At 40.0% G+C, this 17,147-nt stretch overlaps 1 protein-coding gene across 8 annotated transcripts in view; it reads right to left on the bottom strand.

The window, feature by feature from the left end:
- ROBO1 (roundabout guidance receptor 1) overlaps positions 1-17,147 on the bottom strand; it is a 1,468,549-nt gene that overhangs the window by 170,472 nt on the left and 1,280,930 nt on the right. The window lies entirely within an intron of this gene.

Raw genomic sequence — 17,147 nt, 5'->3', positions numbered from 1 at the left:
AATTATGGTAAGTAGAAGGTAACAATTCTCCATATTCCTGGATTACCTCATGTCAGAATTCATTGGGACATAATTAGCTAATCTCCTGGTTAAGAAAAAAGCAAAACATGCCCAGGAACAGAAAACACAACCAAGATATGCTGCCATAATATATACCGTATTTTTGCTGCAAAGCTGCTGTGATTACTGAAGAGCCAAAGTGAGCCCAGCTTGCCAATGCCACATCTAACCTATAGTGGCATACAAAGGTAGAACATGACCTCCAACTGGCCATCTTACAAATGTTAATCGTAGACACCTTGACATAGGCTTTCCAAGAATCTGCCACACCTCTGGTGGAAAGAGCTTGGACTTTATCTGGCGGAGGTTAGCCCTGATTCATATAGGCCACTAAAATTACTTTCAAAGTCTATAAAGTTATCACTCTGGAAGAAGCCGTCTCGCCTTTCCTTCACCCGCTTGGCAAAACAAAAGACTGTCCACATTACAAATCTTCACCTAAAGTGCAATCGCAGGTGGTCTGAATGAAAGACCAAAAACGAGAACCGTTCTAGGTGGTCCTAAGATACAGGGGGTGGGGTTAACCCAATCTATGCTGACATGAGGTAGGCCAGATAAAGCAAGATTTTATTTTATTTTATTTTATTTTTTATTACAATTAAAATTTGAATTGAAGCAGTACAGGCTTTTTTAAATTGCCCCTGAGCCAGTATTACGATTACAGGACACTTCTCACTGCTACTAAGCACAGCTCTTTGTTGTCAAGCATCAGCCTTTTAATATCACAGCCACAATGTGAACCAACCTTACTGCAGTATGTCTACATCGCCAACAAAAGCAGAGGCCGCCCAAGCCAGGGGACAAGAGAGCAATCTCATTTCTTTCTGTCTAGAGTAAATGGTTTCCACTCTTTAAAAGAAGAGCTACTTATGAGTGAGATTCGCTTTCAACTCCTTCTGTTGACAACAGGGCTTGATTCTACACAGCTTTTTGCGGTCTATAAATAGAAAAGGCTGGAATCCATAAAGGCTGGATTCATACTATGGCATTACACAAATGCTGCATTTTAGCTCCATTTAATGGATTTCATTTAATGGTGAGCCCAGGGAAGCAAGTTTAAGCACAGAGCTCTACTTTAAGAGCCTAGCGTCTTCTCTTGCTTCCTTGCTAAGCAGGACTGGATCAGTTTAAGAATTAGTGAGACCCTTGTCATATAGGCATGGATGGCAAAGACTAACTTTCAAAACATTCACATGAATGCAAATGCAAGACCAAGCTGTAAAGTGGTTGTAAATTCTTACATATACCCAGTGAAAGGGCAATCCTCAGGTGATACATCAAAATGAAACAAATCCTCCTACATACGTTGTATCTGTTTATATGCTTTATTCTCTTATCTGCTGACTTTATAAGCTTGTCTGAGCATTCAGAAAAATAAGGGGCGGAAAACTGAAGTTACACTCTGTAGAGCTCAGTAAGAAAAGGTCTGAGAGCTGATTGGTGGCGAGGGACATACCCCCTTTACACTGCACACAGGAACAGAGCTGAGACTGTCCCTCCCCGTCACCATTTTTCTCTTGGTGTTAGGAAACCTTTTCAGATGTGATCGATGCTGATAGCAGAGGAATAGAGCAGCAGACAGAAACGACATTTGGTGCTTTTAATTGAGACACGTGCACACTATAGAGGTGTCAGCTTGTGTTCATATTTCATGTCTGAGGTTTACAACCACTTTAAAGCAAAGTGATGCTTTGTCCGTACAGGGCAAAACAACAAGTTAGCTTCAACCCCCGTGCCACAGTAGCGTCCCCTTGTCACTTCATTCAGCTGGGCAGTAACAGAAATATCCCATACATTTAATTATGGAGAAGTAAGTGACTCACTCCATGTGACAGCATTGTACCAACCATCAAGCACATGGGAAATGCCTATAGCCCTTTGTATGCAACAACTTGGAGTTTACACCGTGCATCTTCTGCTGCTCCTGAAAGCCAAACAGGCTGGTGGGGGAGGAAAGGAAAATTGAGGGGGATTAAGTGATTAACAAGTGTTAGCACTATTTTTAAGAAAATTAAAATGCCATCTGTGAATAATTGTGGACTTCTATAAGCATACTCAAATAGTTGACCCTACTGACTTATGTGGTGATTGATTGATGAGTGTTCCTGCAATATAGAACTAGAGGACTGCATGATCATGCATAATAAATTATAGACTGCTGTGTGCATGGTGGTCTTCACGAAAATAGAATGGGCCTCCCATATCTTGCTCATACTGAGGGGAGACATGTTTGGTCATAACTAATCAACATAAATTGTTAACACTGGGGGAGACTGCCCCCTTTTTCTTGATGGCACTTACTGGTTTTCAGTAAAAGATCCACTATACTGTAGAACAGTGGTTCTCAAACTTAGTCCTCGAGTACCCCCAATGAGCCATGTTTTCAGGTTTTCCTTTACTTTTCACAGCTGCTTTAAATCAATATCAATGGCATGGTATTGATAATAGCTATTTTATCTAAGGTAAGTTCCCAAAACATGGCACGTTGGGAATACTTGAGGACTGAGGTTAAGAACCACTGATGTAGAAGACCTTTGCGCAGTGTACTTTCTGGATAATGCAATGTATTATTAAACCCTGTGTACTGCTAGAGGAAGACTTTCATTACAAGTTCTGTTTTCTATTTTTCAATCAAGGCAGAATGGGAAAGCTGCCTCTTATGGAGTCTATGGTCCAATTTTACAGCTGAGATCTTCTGTTATTTGTTAATTATTTCCACATGAGGCTCAGTAATGTTAGAAAATGGATGAGACGAGATGAAAAGCTGTGTTTCTTCCGTTTTACCTGCTAAAATGGTTGAAACCACAAAATATTTTTTAACCAGTAAAGCCGGATCTAGAAAGCAAAATGAACATATCTTTTCTGTAATACTCAGCCTGTGTGGTATCCTGAAAAGATAACAAAAAAGCCGAAAAAGTATCTTATTATTGTAATAAGAGTTACTCCTCAAAGTGTATTTCCACCTGCATTTCACAAACATTCACACAGCCACAGTAAAAAAAAAAATCACTGTATTTTATATAATATGATTATTTCCTATATTCATCAGTGCCACCTATTGGCCATAACACAGTATTTTGTTGATTGAGGTATTTCAGGTAAAAATATTACATTATGACCACTAGACGATCGTAGAAAATAATCACATTAAACAAAGTAACATGATTTTTTGTTGCAGCTGTGTGAATATTTGTCATATTCATATAGCAAATGTTTTACAAATAGACCCCTAATGCCTCGTACACACGGTCAGACTTTTGACCATGCAAAAGTCCGCCATGAGTCCGTCGGAAGTCCGATGGAAAGCTAGAGAACAGGTTCTCTATCTAAGGTCTGTCGGACTTCCGACCAAAAAAGTCCAATGGAGGCTACACACGGCCGGACTTTCTGAGAAAAAAATCCCATCTGACTTTTTTTCTTGGAAAGTCCGACCGTGTGTACGAGGCATTAGTGACATTACAGGTAACAATGTTTTTCCTTACCTTACTAACTAAGGGCCAGATTCACAGCGGACTTACGACGGCGTATCTCCACGTATGCCGTTGTAAGTCCGAATGTGAGCCGTCGTATCTATGCACCTGATTCTTAGAATCAGTTACACATAGATTTGGCCAAGATACGAGCGGCGTAAGTCTCCTACGTCGTCGTATCTTGGCTGCATATTTACACTGGCCGCAAGGGGCGCTTCCGTAGATTTACGCGTCGAATATGTAAATTAGGTAGATACGCAGATTCACGAACGTACTTGCGACCGCTACGCCATTTATGTTAGGCTTACGTCCAGCGTAAAGTTACCCCTGCTATATGAGGCGCAGCCAATGCAAAGTATGGACGTCGGCAAGCGTATCTTTTTACGTCGTTTACGTAAGTCGTACTTGAATGGGGCTGTGCGTAGGTTACGTTCACGTCACAGGCAATGGGCCTGGCGTATCTTATGGAGTAAATTCGACGTGATACTGAGCATGCGCCGTCCGTTAGGCGCGTCATTTACGTGTTGTCACATTTGAATTACGCTGGCTTACGCCGGGCCATTTACGCTACGCCGCCGCAACTTACGGAGCAAGTGCTTTGTGAATACTGCACTTGCCCGTCTAAGTTGCGGAGGCGTAGCAAAAATAGGATACGCTATGCCCGCACAAAGATATGCCAGGATACGTGAATCTGGCCCTATGTCATTTTAAAGAGTGGATTAAAAAACCAACATTTGTACACACCTTTCTGAGAGTTAAGCCCTGTACCGATGGACTGTTTTCATCGGACAAACCGATCGCGTGTGGGCCCCATCGGTTTGTTTTCCATCGGTGAAAAAAAATTGGACATTTTTTTAATTTTTCCTATGGATAAAAAAACGATAAAAAAAAACGGTCGTCTGTCTGGAAGCCCATCGGTCAAAAATCCACGTATGCTCAGTATCAAGTTGACGCATGCTCAGAAGCATTGAATTTCATTTTTCTTAGCACGTCGTAGTGTTTTACGTCACCACGTTTTGGCACGGTCAGATTTCTGACTGATGGTGTGTAGGCAAGACTGATGAAAGTCAGCTTCATCATATATCTGATGAAAAAATCCATCGGATTAGATTCCATCAGCTATCCAATCGTGTGTACGAGGCTTGAAAGGAATGAGGAAACCATAACCAGCAAACTTTTTTCATCACAGAAGTTTTTATTTTTTATTTATTTTTTTAATAGTAATGGTGTTTTATTATATGGCCATTTTATATTGTGCTTAGTAAAATTCTTCTTGAAAAAGATAAACGGTAACACGTGGACATTTTACAGCTACAAGGATTAAATAAAAAAGTGTCTCCTGTTTTTGTCTCCTGTACTGTGAAGAGTCGGCTTTGAAGTTCACCATCTCATGATCAGTAGTAGATGAACTCACACTGAACTTGCTGTCTGGCATGTCGATGTTTCTATGCCCCTAAGCGTGTCAGTTGATTTAAATGATTTGATACACAGGAAGTCTTTCAAGAATCATTCACCACAATGGTATTCGTACACCTCGGAGGTTATCGTCCTCAAGCAACTGAAGCAGATTGTCTGCGGCACACATCATTTATCTGTGCGGAGCGGTAAAGAAACTTCTGCCTGACCAAAGTCACATTAACATTCTCATCAAAAATCTTTCTCCTTAATCCAAACACAGGAGGACTGTTTAATCAGCACACAGTTCATAATAAGCGAATGGGAACCGCTGATTAAGTGTCTTTTAGAGGTTTCTTTATGGGAATATTAATGATAAAGTAGACCCAGAATTCACAAAAGCTTTTGTTTCTGATCCTTACAATCACAGTCATAGTCATAGCTAGACATCTTAAAGTAGTACTAAAGCCTCCTTGTTTTCCTAATGAACAAATCTGCCTGGTGTCCAAAACAACACATTGCAATAAACAATCATTTATAGCAATGTCCTAGAAATGTACAATTTGATTATTTTCCAGCCACATCTTTACGCTTCCTATGTGACACCTCACTGATGTTCTGTCAAGAGGCCCATACTCAGAACATAATTTACTGGTATCACTCGTGAACTGATAACACACATGTGTGTCCATTCAATGAAAATGTTATCATACATAGCATACAGTAAATCTGCCCACTCCTACCTAAAACATAAAGTAGGAACGCTATTGGCGAATGATGTGGTTACATTGACTACTAGTAGACTGTGCCCTGTTCTCCTAAGTAGTAGTAACAGTCAGCTTTCTGACCACTATACTTAATGCCAGTTGGGTATTGCATACCCATACAAGTCTATGAAATGCAAGTCAAAAAGAGGTCAAACGCTGGTCAAATGCACCTGCCAATGGATTCGGAATTATCTAAGATGTGTCCTAAACTCATATTAAACTGATGCCATCAACACAAGCCCAAAGCCCATCTTATAATTCCTATGTATTAGTACTAGAACCGTCTGAAACTCGAACCATGTATGTTCAGGCTAGATGTACCCAAGTTGATTTATTCATCCACGTGGGTACAACCAGCCTCCTGGACGTTATATGCTTTCTCTCCCCCCTCCCAACCTGCTGGGAGAACACAAAGGGGGTTATTAACGAAAGGCAAATCTACTTTGTACTACAAGTGCAAACTACAAGTGCAAAGTGCACTTGAAATTGCACTGAAAGTGCACTTGGAAGTGCAGTTGCTGTAAATCTGAGGGGTAGATCTGAAATGAGGGGAAGCTCTGCTGATTTTATAATCCAATCATGTGCAAGCTAACATGTTGTTTTTTATTACCCTTGCATGTCCTCCTCGGATCTACAGTGCAATTTCAAATGCACTTTGCACTTGTAGTTTGCACTTGTAGTGCAAAGTGGATTTGCCTTTCGTAAATAACCCCCAATGGCTCTGCAGGAGAAACTCCTCGGTTGAAACTGTATGTGTCTGTTGAAGAGGTCAAACACAGGTCAAATGCACCTGTCAATGGTTTGTGAATTATCTACAATGTGTCCTAAACGAATGTCAAACTGATGCTATCAACACAAGCCCAAATCTCATTATATAGTCCCTATGCATTGGTACTAAGACTAAAATATTCACGTGATATGAAAGGGACAAGCAAATTATTTGGGAAGAGTAGTAGTCTGCTCTCATTAAATTGGTGACCACTGCCACTGGTGCAGGAAGTGGGGAAAATAATTGTCATAGAGAATAACGAGGACAATTAAACATTTTCACTGGAGCACACAAGTTCATGGTCCACGCTACTAGCTGTAAATAATAAAGCAAAGAATAAAGTGGAGTGCCACAATCACCAGAACGGATCTTTTACTGATCTGACTGCAGGAAGTGAAAATCGAATATTGAGTTACTGCACATGGCACATTTTCTTTGTAAATTAAAGCTGAACTCCAATGGAAATAGAAAATTCTCTTTTGCCATGCTTGTTTAGGCCTGGGCACCAGAAATTTTATTTTACATTATTCCTGTTCCTTTAGGTTCCCTCTACTAGCCTGCAGCATTTTCTCCCCTAAACTTCAGAAGTTGCAGGTCCTCTGACATCACCAAGTATGAGGCTATAGCCCATAGAATGTGAGGACACCAAGGCATAGTCCACAAGCCGGAGTGTAGGGGAGTATGTAAAAGCAACAGCAGCTGGGAAAGCGAAGAATCAGGTACGTAAAACTACTTTTTCTGGTACCCTAGACATAAATAAGCAATTTATTGCAGTGTGGGGGCAGCCCTTCTACAAGAGAGAATTTTTGCTTTCCATGGAAATAGGCATCAAACTACTTTATATAAAAATGTACTTAACTTACTAATATTTCAACTAGAAGTGGACAGCTAGAGGTGGACAATACACACTTTCTATATCTCTCGGAGACTCTTTGGGGGAGAACGATCTGACTCAAACTACGGTTTGAATTTCACCCCCATTCAGAACATATAAGACATTTTTACAGTACATTAATAGTAACAACTGTTACATCCAATTGAATGTGACACCATTGCTGGACAAGGTAGTAAGGTTCATAACTAGAAGAATCAGAAACTGAGTAACAAAAGGAACCCGTTCTGCAACAAGCTTCAGCGATATCCCCCTAGCAGCACTTCAAAAGAAAAATCACTATTTCAGAAATCAGTACATTTCGGTGGTTCCATCTGTTCCTAGCATTTGATAAAATCCACTCTGTTTACATTTTATCTTGAACTGCGTGAAACCCATTCACAATGAGTGTCCTCGTTCTTGCAGTTTTGAAACATCACACATTGTTGATAGGAATTTTTCATGTAGAACATTAAAGCTGTCCACTTATAAAAATAGCTTGAAAGATGTTTATATAAAAAGGAGGTAAATTCAATGGAAAGATGTGTTTTAATCATTAAAATGCATTCCTAAATAAACTTTACGAAGGACACATGAACAACTAACTGAATTAAAGGGGTTGTAAAGGTTTCATTTTATTTTATTTTTCACAAACATACCATACTTACCTCCACTGTGCAGTTCGTTTTGCACAGTGTCCCCGATCCTCGTCTTCTGGGGTCCCTCGGCGGCTGTCTTGGCCCCTCCCCGCAAGAGCTAACCCTCCTCAGGAAAGCTCTCTCCCAAGGGAGTTGGCTTGCGGGTGCACTCCCGTGTGATACAGTCGGCGGCCATAGCCGTCTAGTGTATCACTCGGCCCCGCCCCCTGGCGCAATGCGTAATTGATTTGATTGACAGCAGTGGGAGCCAATGGCTGCACTGCTATCAATCATCCAATGAAGAGCTCACAAGAGCTGGAGGAAAGCACTGCGTGGTTGCGCCCACGGAGATTCGGGGCTCAGGTAAGTAAAACGGGGGCTGGGGGGGGGGGGGCGGAGAGTGCAAGGTGTTTTTTCACTTTAATGCATAGGATGCATTAAGGTGAAAAAACACAAAGCTTTACAACCCCTTTAAGCAATATTTTATTAAAAACAGAATTGGAAAATGTATTTAAAGCTACACTTTTGTTGAAACTTCAAAATGCAACAGCTGGGCTGACCCTGAGTATTTGAGGGAGCCTGCCCCCAGCCAACCCATCCGCTGGGGATTGGTCAGGGCCCTCATAAATGCTTGTGGCATCTCCACCTTACTTCCCCTCCCATTCTTCTAGAAGTTTACAGTAAGTTCTAGAAGTTGGGGGGTGGTCTCAGTGAAGCTGAGTCACCCGGCCCTCCCTGGATCTCTGCCCAACCCAGGAAAAAAACACAGACAGGCTTGGCTGCCAGACAAGCCTGCATAAATTTACCTTCTCTAACAACAACAAAAATCTATACACTAGCATACTTAAGCTAAAGGATGCTACGTATTTTTTGTTCCCACTATGCCTAAAATATATATATATTTCTTACCTTTTAAGCCAGCCACAGAAGATTCAAATAGTCAGTTTGAGATTTGAACCATGTATGGACAGGCTGAATGTACTCAAGTTCATTTATCGATCAACTTGGGCACAGCCAACCTCCTGGATTTAACATGCGATTATTGCATGCAGCAATGTTCACTGGCAAAACAAAAATGCATATATATATTTTTTTTGAGGGGGTGGCTGGGGTTAGGGTTAGCTTTAAAGGGGTTGTAAAGCTTCATGTTTTGTCACCTTAATGCATCCTATGCATTAAGGTGAAAAAACACCTTGCACTCTCAGGCCCCCCAGCGCCCCGTTTTACTTACCTAAGCCACGAAACTCAGTGGGCTCGTTCCTGCGATGGTTTCCCCCAGCTTGAGGAGACTCGTCATTGGAGATTGATAGGAGCGCAGCCATTGACTCCCGCTGCTGTCAATCAAATCAATGACGTGGTGCGCCGGGGGCGGGGCCGAGTGATGCAGTCTGTGGCTAAAGTCGCCGGCTGTATCTTCCCTTTTGGGGCATCACTTCCCAAGAAGGGGGTTAGCTCTTGCTGGGAGGAGCCGAGACAGCCACCGAGGGACCCCAGGAAACCAGGATTGGGGCCACTCTGTGCAAAACGAACTACACAGCGGAGGTAAGTATGACATGTTTGTTATTAAAAAAAATATATATATATATATATATATATATATATATATATATATATATATATATATATACCTTTACAACCCCTTCAACTGTGTAACTCATAAAACTAATGGATGGAGGTATCAACCCTGGAACTTGGAAAATAAAAAATAAATAAAAATAAATAAAAAAGAACCCACCCATGCAAGCGCTGTGATAAACACTGTTTGCCGGGACTTCTTAGGCTGCTAACTTCTAAACATTCATTACTTCATAGTGCAAAGAAAGGTTTCAAAGCTCACTGCGCTTGCAAAAAGCTAAAACTCCTCTATCTTGTCTTTGTCTCCTCTAAACTGCTCATGCTATCTCTCACTGTAGTCCATAATGAAAGTTATTCAAATGTTAATAGGCTTTGTCCTGGAGATAAGCCGGTGACATATCAAAAGGTGAGAGCAGAGGATAAGAGGGAAGCGAGTTTGAAGAGGGCACAGCAGATTCTTCTAAAGCTGGTTATGGCTTTGTACAGGTTGTGATCCAATTCAAATGGCTGTCGGATGCAAAGCACCGCTGGAGCCATTAGCATGGCACAAATATCACAGGGCGAGATCAAATAATTCACCCATGTGTGAAGCTTTCGCTGGTGGAACCGACTGCCTGCAAAATGGGGTCTGCAAAGGGGAACAAACTCAAAGTTAAACAGCCATCTAGCACAGAGAATGAGATGGTTTACAGCAAAGGGCAGTCCTTTTTTTATGATCAGTAAAAGATTTTACGAGTTGATTTGTTTTAGCCTCATATTCTGGCAGATTCTCTAGATAAGCTTCTTTTCATCTTATATAAAGGGGCCCAAGAGTTTAGCAGAGTGTAACAAACAACTAAATATGTCATTTAAGACTGTACAACATGAATATGTGTTGTTTCCTTTTTTTTTATTATCGCTTTATATTTATTAACTGTCATATTAGGTGACATTTAGAGGTTTATTCATTTAAAAAAAAAATAGCTAAGTATCTTAGCATTCACACAGTGTTGTGTTAAATTTGTGTTAGAACATGTGTCTTTCCTATGACCGCCAGCTCCATCTAGTGGCCATAATGCAGTATTTTTCTGATTAAAGTATTTCAGAAAAATACCACATTATGTCCACTAGATGGAGCTGTCAGTCATAAGAAATAAACATGTTAGACACATTATGAGGATCATTTGCAACAGCGTTGTGAATACTGAGGCATTTGCTATGGATTATTTATAAAAAGAGCCCTGAAAGCAGGGGTCAAGTCCTGGGGAAAAAAGTGTGGGAACTCCCACCCAAGATCCACTCCCCCACCAAAAAAACAAAATGATACGCTCATATGCATAATTACTAAACCGCATATTTTTTTTTTAAGCAAGTTCTTTCTAAATCCCGTGATAACGACCTCTGCAATGTCTCCTGGGAACAATGACAAAAGCTCCCTGGAGACATTGCGGCATCGAGGAAGTGACGGAATACCCCACATTACCCGATGAATCCATATACAGGCAGCAGCCAGTAACAAAGGATTACTAAGGTTCGCCTGCCCCTGACAGTGACTCTAGCTGGGCATCGCCGCTTAGTGAAGGATTGGCTCAGGCAGCTCGGCTGCTCTCGGCTGCTCTAGTCCTGCAAAGGGAACTGCGTTCCTGCTGTGAAAAAAGTGCAGGAACTCCGTTCCCACGCGTTCCCGCAGGACTTGAGCCCTGCCTGAAAGTGACACTAAATAATATCTTTATTCTCCAAAAATAATCCATACACATCCACTACTTAATCGCACTGTAGTCTATTTTTCATAAAATTGTTTTCAAGGGCTCATTTACACCTGCAGCTGGGAGGGGCTGTAAAACCCTGTGGTAGAGCCACATTTTTCCCTCAACTGCTCCCCATTAGCTGGGAAGGGAGCGGCCAAGGATGTACGCATGCTGCAGCTGTGGTGCTGTGATTTGTAGCTGCAACATTTATTTTACCCTTGGTAGGCACTACCTAATAAAGCGAATGAAGCTGTGCAGCAAACGGCCCGCATCTGCACACAACACATGCGGTCCAGTCATGTGATCTGCAGCTCTAAGTAAATGAGTGCTTGACAACAGCTATGAAATTCAGGAGCCATGGCATCACTCATAGGCTGCCAAAGTCTGCCCTCCATCCTCTCCCCTGTAGCAGTCACTCACTGACACAAGAGCTGGAACTGCAGGATCAGGTGACTAGACTGGAGAAGAATAAAAATACACTATATTATAAAAAGTATTGGGACGTCTGCTTTACACGCACATAAACTTTAATGACATCCCAGTCTTAGTCCATAAGGTTTAATATTGGGTTGACCCCTCTTGCAGCTATAACAGCTTCAGCTCTTCTGGGAAGGCTGTCCACAAGGTTTAGGAGTGTGTCTATGGGAATGTTTGCCCATTCTTCCAAAAGCGCATTGGGAGGTCAGGCACTGATGTTGGACGAGAAAGCCTGGCTCACAGTCACACTTGCTTGCTATCTCGGATATTTCTTTTTTTTTTTTTTCAGTTATATTTTTGCAGTATGTCTGTATGTAGAACATGCCAGGAAGGTTTTCATGTAGGCTAATGAAGTACTGAAAGGTTCACATTAAAGTTGAAATCCAGGTTAAAGTGGTATTAAAGTGTTACTAAACCCAGGACCCTGCATTCACTACATCTGGTCTCCCACGATACACAGAACATGGAGATGCAATAGTTTTAGTAAATATAAACTGCTGATTCCTTTTCTCATCAGCAGTAAATAGCAGTCTTGTGACTTCTATCAGTGCCTGGTTAAAGCTTGTAGGAGGAGTTTTCATACTGCCCCGGCTGTCCTATCAGGATACAGGACCCCTACATAGGTGTAGGTGTTATAATCCACTCATGGGTATACTGCAAGTAATATAATAGGTGTTATAGGTATAGGTGTTGCCAGGGGCGGACTGACCATTGAGTCACTCGGGCACTGCCTGAGGGCCCCATGCCACTAGGGGGCCCCATCAGGGTTGCCAGGCTCAGTAAAACCAGGGACAGTATGTAAAAATCTGTGTTTTTTTTTTACATCTGTCCCTGATATGTCCGAAACTGACATGCTTTTGATGTGAAAATCCTGAGATTTTAGCTGCCCCGCCTCTGCACTGCCTCCTGGCGTGGTGGCCATCTGTAAGCCCGGGGGCCCCATAATCTTCTATTGCCCGGGGGCCCCGTGAGTTGTCAGTCCGCCCCTGGGTGTTGCATAGGTATAGGTATAGGACAGGCGGTGCATGTCCACTCATGGGTATAGGTAAAATAGGTAATATTTATAGGTGTTATAATCTTTATAATCCTCCATGTACTCATTGTAATAAATGTAGGTGTTAGAATCCACCATGTAGCTATTATAAAGTTGTTTTAGGCATAGGTGTTGTAATTTACTATGTTTGTATTCTGTTTTGCCATTGATCACCTGAAACAGATGATTTTTGTAAAAATTGGATAAACTTTCAATCATCATGGAAGGTTTCCAGAGAAGTGAAATTGGCAGAGCAGATTTTGAACCCCACACATGAAGAATGTGTATTTTGCAAGCTTTGGTTTAACAAAGTATAAATCTTCCCCACAATGTATTGTCTGAGCTTGTTCTGCCACCAAGGGACTTTCCAGTTTATTAACTGGCTGTAATCAGTTATCTTTTGGACCTATTTGTTTAACCCTTCCTAGCTGATGATTGCTGTCTCGGGTCTTATCGCTTAGTTAATATGTCCCATGGTGTCAAACAAGATTATGGAATAATGGAGAAGTCCATTATAACAAAGGAAAGGATGGAAGGCCATTATTTGAAGGAATTAAATCAGATTTTTACTAGAACACTGAGCCGACGATTACATTCTTCCAACATTACAGGTGTTATGCGTGGCATATTTGCCTTTGATCTGAGTTGTGTCTTTGTTCTAACAGGTGGGAGAAAAACACTTTTTAACCTCATTACTGCAGAGACGCTAAACCACATTAGAGAACATGAAGGCTGGGCATGTTTATTTACATACCTTTCAAAGGAATTTTTTACTTTATCAGTGATTTTTTTTTTACCTATAGAATTTCTACCAGCTATCCCACATTATCACAAAATGAATCTTAATGGTTCTTTTTAAAAATATTAACACTTTCTCTGCCATGGGCCTGCTTTTTCTATTTTATGTGGCCAAGCCATTTTTATGGTCCGATCACAGTATAACACACCAACGTGGGTTGACTTGTGTTTTCAAATGTGTTGTGCTGTGTTCTTAAAGAGGTTCTCCAGTCACAGCATACACTTTCATGTTATTACATTAGCGTTGTAATAGCAATACTATAGTTCCCAGCTGTCCCTGATTTCGAGGGACTGTCCCTGATTTGGAGCAAAGACCCTCTGTCCCTCTTTCCTCCTCATTTGTCCCTCATTATGGCCTGATCTATTTAGTTGTATAAAAAATGCACTATGCACAACGTTAACACACAAGTACCCAAAATAGTGTCCCCACACACATGTCCCCACACAGTAAAAACACCTGTTCTCCCACATATGTATCAGTAAAATCATATGTCCTAATGATCATTTGCGTACATATGTCCGTGATCACACAAACCAATTATTATACACTTTTTTTTCATCCATTCTTTTTTATTTAAATAGAATTATTATACACTTAACAGGATTTTTTTTTACCAAAAACATGTAGCAGAATACATTTTGGCTTAAATTTATGACAAAATTCGATTTTATTGCATTTCTTTTAAAATAGAAAAAAATATATTTTTTTTTCCAAATTTCTGCAGTTTTTTCGCTTATATCACAAAAAATAGAAAATGGAGTTGTAAATAAATACCACCAAAAGAAAACTCTATTTGTGTGAACAAAATTATAAAAAATGTATTTGAGTACAGCGTTGCATGACAGCCCAATTGACATTGAAAGTGCGAGAGCACTGAAAGCTGTAAATTGGTCTGGGAAGGAAGGGGGCGAAAGTGTCCAGTATTGAAGTGGTTAAGGGGGGGTGGAAGGGGGTGTATCAAAATGTAAAATGTAGGTGGATCAAACATCACAAAACAAAAATGTGGCTTTTACACCGAGGGGTACCCCACAACTAGAGTTACCACTTGCTGACCGCAATACTTACGTATTCATGAGCCGTTGGAACGCCCCCCCTCCCCCATCTGTGTTTTCTAGGCTTACCGTTTCAACCGGTGTGCCAGAAAAATTATCTGATGGTGTGGCCGGCTGCTCCAATAAGCAATCAAAAAGACTAGATACTCTTTGATTGCCTCTATGGCCTTGGAGGACTGGAGTGATGTCATGACACCACTTCTAGTGCAGGCTGGAAGTCCTTTTTTTTTAAAGCAAGAGATTCAAAAAAAATGTTTAGCTTTTGCTTTTATAGGTAAAGAAGAGATCTGGGATCTCTCCATAAAGAGGACATGTCATCCTTATTTCTATTACAAGGGATGATTAAATTTTTACATACCTTGGATCAAAAAAAATGAAAGAAACAGTGTAAATATAACAAAATAAAACGTCAAATAAAAAATAAAAGTAAAACAAAATTGAAAACTACAAATAATAACAAAAAAATAAAAAAATATTAAAGATAACATTTTTAAGGGGATATTTGTAGGTAAGCACAGCATTTATGGCAATAATCCTACCCTATGCTTCATTTGCGCAATTACCAATTCTGAAAATGATGCAATTAAACAGGAAAAAGTGTAAGTGTGCTGATTTGTTGATAAGTATTTTTGATTATACGGAAACAGTGCATCAAGATGTTGATCCATATGCTTTGGAAATTGCAGACTCTAATACTGTGCTTTTTTGCTTGTACCATCTGTCTCGGAATTACGAACAGCATTACTTCATTTTGCTGATAAGGGACAAGTCACCGATTTGGAGTTTCTCAATCATTTTAATTAGAATATGTGTTACTTGGGGAATCCTGTGCAGCTTAGGGCTGATGGGTACTAGACTCCCTGAAAAAGAGTTGTAGTTCATGCAAGAATTAATTATTTTTGTCTTATGATAGAAGAAAAATGCTACCCTCATCTTGGTGAACTGATAACCATTGCCATTACATTGATCAATTAAAAATGTAAAAAGTGGCAGTAAATAAATAACAGTGTAAGCATGTGAACTACTGCGTGAGAATCTCCCATGATCCCACAATCTACTTTTTTTGTCTAATAAATCCTATAAATAGTTTATTGTGGGAGGAGTAATTGCTACCTGCTTATAAATTATTTAAAATAAAATATTTTTTTCTGTAAATGCAATAATTTAATACAGTGAAATGTCAGGCAAATCAAATAACTGTAATGCCGCGTACACACGGTCGTTTTTTGTCTTGTAAAAAAACGTTATTTTTTTCTCATGAAAAAAAACGAAGTTTTTCAAACTTCATTTTAAAAAACGACGTTGCCTACACACCATCGTTTTTTCAAAATGCTCTAGCAAAGCGTGGTTACGTTCAGCACGTATGGCGGCACTCTGTTCCATTCAAGCTCGCATCATAACTTGCTTCTGAGCATGCGCGGGTTTAAAAACATAATTTTAAACGTCGTTTTAGCCCACACACGGTCATTTTTTATGACACAAAAAACAACGTTTTGAAAAACGACATAAAAAATTGAAGCATGTTCGAATTTTTTTGTCGTTTTTCAGAAGACATAAAACAACATTTTCCCCACACACAGTCATTTTAAATTACATTTTTAAAAATGTTGTGTTTTTTTTTATCACAAAACATGACATTTTATTTAAGTAGAAAAAGGTGAAAAGGGTGAAAAAATTACGAAAGAAAAACAACAAAAAAGGAGAACATTTTTATTCAATTTCTTTATAAATAAGCCTATTAGTTTAACCACTTGTCTACCAGGCTTTTTCTGGCAATTTTTGCTTATAATTTTACAAGTTGGAATCCACTGAATTCATGTGGCACTACAATGCGACCCAACTGTTTATTACTATGTCAGACCTGAACAGACTGTGCAGCAAATAGGATGAATTCTACAGAGGATTAGGAATACTATGCTGCTCTGACCCTTCGATGCAGAGATTGGAATAGGGGTGGAGTTATATTATGCTAAATATTGTGATGTTATCATACATTTTCATACTGACACCTTTAGATCTCATTGTTCAGTTGTTTGGTTAAAATGATTGTACACCCTCACCTTGTAAAACAACCTATTTAGTTAAAATACAAATAAAAGACTAAAAATGTGTGCATCGATATAAAAAAAAAAAAACATTATAAATACCTTTTCCCTTTTTTTTATAAGTGATCACATTCCCTCTGCTCTAAACTGCATAAGAGCTAGGAAAGAAGAAACAGCAGCACACTGACCTTCCCAGTGAAAGGCCGTGCGGGGGGGGGGGGGATTTGTCATAACAAATCTGATCATTGGAGAAGAGCAAACTCCATTCTGTTTTTCTTTTCTTGTTTAAGTTTTGAATTACCAAGGTAGAAAAAACATGTAATGAAAAGAGTTACAGGGTACTTCCTCGAGGAGAGGTCAGCGTAATAACAAGTGTATACACAGAGGTCATTACAGGTTGCATTCTGTTTTTATGTAGATTCTACACAGCGTCTAATCTTTTTTGGAATTTAGGTTGTACATATTACAT

This window comes from Rana temporaria, chromosome 2 (genome assembly GCF_905171775.1).
Source record: "Rana temporaria chromosome 2, aRanTem1.1, whole genome shotgun sequence".
NCBI classification, from domain to species: Eukaryota; Metazoa; Chordata; class Amphibia; order Anura; family Ranidae; genus Rana; species Rana temporaria.
The sequence above is the reverse complement of the archived record's forward strand: the minus strand, read 5'-3'. Positions and strand labels throughout refer to the sequence as shown.